The sequence below is a fragment of the Penaeus chinensis genome, chromosome 32 (assembly GCF_019202785.1).
Source record: "Penaeus chinensis breed Huanghai No. 1 chromosome 32, ASM1920278v2, whole genome shotgun sequence".
Taxonomy (NCBI): Eukaryota; Metazoa; Arthropoda; class Malacostraca; order Decapoda; family Penaeidae; genus Penaeus; species Penaeus chinensis.
In genome coordinates this window covers 1297893-1300392 of record NC_061850.1, presented here as the reverse complement: position 1 = coordinate 1300392, position 2500 = coordinate 1297893, and the positions used below count along the sequence as shown (strand labels likewise).

Below are 2500 nucleotides of genomic sequence, written 5' to 3'. Positions count from 1 at the left end.
GGGGCTGTTGGAGCTCGTCATTAAGTAAAGAAAAAAAAAATAATATTGATATTACTGACACAAAATCATTGACACCACACAGGCCAAGTGCTGAACGAGATATGGAGAAGACAATATGAACTGACCAAGTACCTATGCCCTTCATGCTCGAGTTGCCACATGACTAAATTCCTGTATTTCTGACGTGGAAATACACTATGAATCAGAAGCTTTGCTGTTTTGTTGAGTGAAGTAAAGCTGTTTTCCTTTTCTTTTCTCCTTTTCCCCGCATTTCTTCTGCTAAATCAGATATTTCGTGTCACTTCTCACTCCCCACGGCGACAAGAGCACATCGATAGCCAGAATATACATCTGTTATCAAACAACTTACACGTCTGGAAAGGAATTCGAAAGTACACTGAATACAAACTCAAATTCCTTACCTCCCATTCTCGGAATCAAAAAGAAAAAAAAAAAAAAAAAAAAAATGGAAGCGACGAAAGGAATCGATTCGTGGTAAAGTACAGCGTTAGGCAATTCCAAATGAATCATTAGAATAAGCAGGACAACGCGATAAGAGCTGAAGCTGTAACACACAGATATTAAATTCACTATTGGTTTATTGGTGTATTTAGCTGGAGGCAACAGTTTAACCGCCGAGAATTCAGAATTACACCCACAGAACCGGCCTTATTTAGTTTAAACAGATTTCCAAAGATATGTACAACAAGCCTTCCGAACGAAATAATGTTCACTGTGACTTCGGAAGAAAATAGACACACACACAGTAAAACGAGATGGAATTATTGAAATGAATAAACCAGATGTACTATGCATCGCTAACTCCAAATTGGATCCTCCGTAGACGACGTAACCTTAGGCTCTGAGACTAGGATATTAACAAGGGAAGGAGTCATTATGAAGGAGATTAAGCAAGACCCCAGAGTGGAACTAAAGCCGATTGAGGTTGAAACCAGCGGGGTAAACATAGGTATAATCACGTTGTACATGCCACCTCATACGTCGGTGTTGTCACAAGAAAATTACCAAAGACTAATTCAAGTAACGTTAGAGAGCCTGGAAAAAGTGCTATAATTTTCGGAAATTAATGCAATAGAAATTCATTTAACGGGAGATTTTCATAGTAAAACAGACTGGGAAAGTTCCATCCAAGAACTCGTCCAGATTCATAAATGATTTTTTTCTTTTCCAAAATGTAACAGATCATTCCAAGGTAAGAGGGCTAGATAGGCCGTCTATGCTTGACCTAATATTCACAAAGCATAAAGATGACCTTAAAGATATGAGATTTACTACTCTATAGGAAAAAGTGACCATGTAATAACCTTAAACTTAAATACTATCTGCTACAGAACAAAAACAAAACACGTAAATAAGGAAAGAAAAGGAAAGTACAATTACAAGAGAGGTAATAAAAAAAAACTTAAAGATTTCTTTGATAACATGTACTGGGAAACACTCTTGGACGAAGAGAAACTTGATATACAATAGTAAAAAAGAAAGAAACGCTGTCTATAAAAAAGGAGTAGAAAAATATTCAAAACTGAAGCAAGAAATGGCCAAAGGCGGTTCAATTGTTAAAATGCTAGAAAGTGAGATAAACAAACGGCTCCTCTGGATGAGGTTTAGAAGAGATTGATCTCAGGCAGCGTATGAAAGGTATAAAGTAGGAAGAAATGAATATACCCAAACCATGATCGAGGCGAAATTAGACTTTGAAAAGGATATGATTAATAAATGCACAAATCAACTAAAGCTCTTCTTTAACTACATAAATAGTAAGACTAAAAGTAAAGATCAAATTAGCGCCATCAAAGACAATAACATCATTTATACTAAGGAGGTGAAAATGTGTGAAATCCTTAATGAGAAAATTCAGTCACTGTTTGTTCAGGACCCAAACTCTGAAATGGGACGTAAGCATACAAACGTAAATCAGAATATCGAACACATCACACTAAAAAATAACGAAATAAAAGATCTATTGAAAGGGTTAGACCAGACTAAAGCAGAGGGACCAGATGAGATTTCTATCTGGCTTCTGAGGGAGAATTATGTCTATGTTATTGATATTCCAAAATTCAGTGAAACAAAGAAAACTATCAAAAGATTGGAAACTCGCCAACGTTACGCCCTTACATAAAAGCGGCGACAAGCAAAAGCCTCTAAATTATAGACCAGTTTCGTTGTAGTTAGAAAGGATCTTTAGGAAACACTGGGATAAAGTACTTGAAAGAACCCCATATAATATCAAATAAACAATTTGATTTTAGGGAAAGCAGGTAATTTGTAGCAAATTTCCTGTTTGAATAATAGAATTTCTGAAATATTACAAGAACAATACGACTGGGTGGAGTGTGTATAAACTTTAAAAAGGCGTTTGGTAAGGTTTCTCATAGAAGACTATTATGGAAATTAGAGCAAATAGGTGGAGTAAAAGGCAAACTCCTCGAATGGATGAAAGACTTCCCTCATGAAAGACAGGTGAGCATCGTAAGTA

The 2500-nt window shown here is 36.0% G+C and overlaps 1 protein-coding gene across 1 annotated transcript in view; it reads right to left on the bottom strand.

Annotated features, from left to right (window-relative positions):
• LOC125042662 overlaps positions 1 to 111 on the bottom strand; it is a 9644-nt gene extending 9533 nt beyond the window's left edge. The window contains exon 1 of the mRNA XM_047638456.1: positions 1 to 111. This exon is cut by the window's left edge and continues 548 nt beyond it. The gene's annotated coding sequence lies outside the window, so the exon portion shown is untranslated.
• Positions 112 to 2500: the final 2389 nt, after the last annotated feature.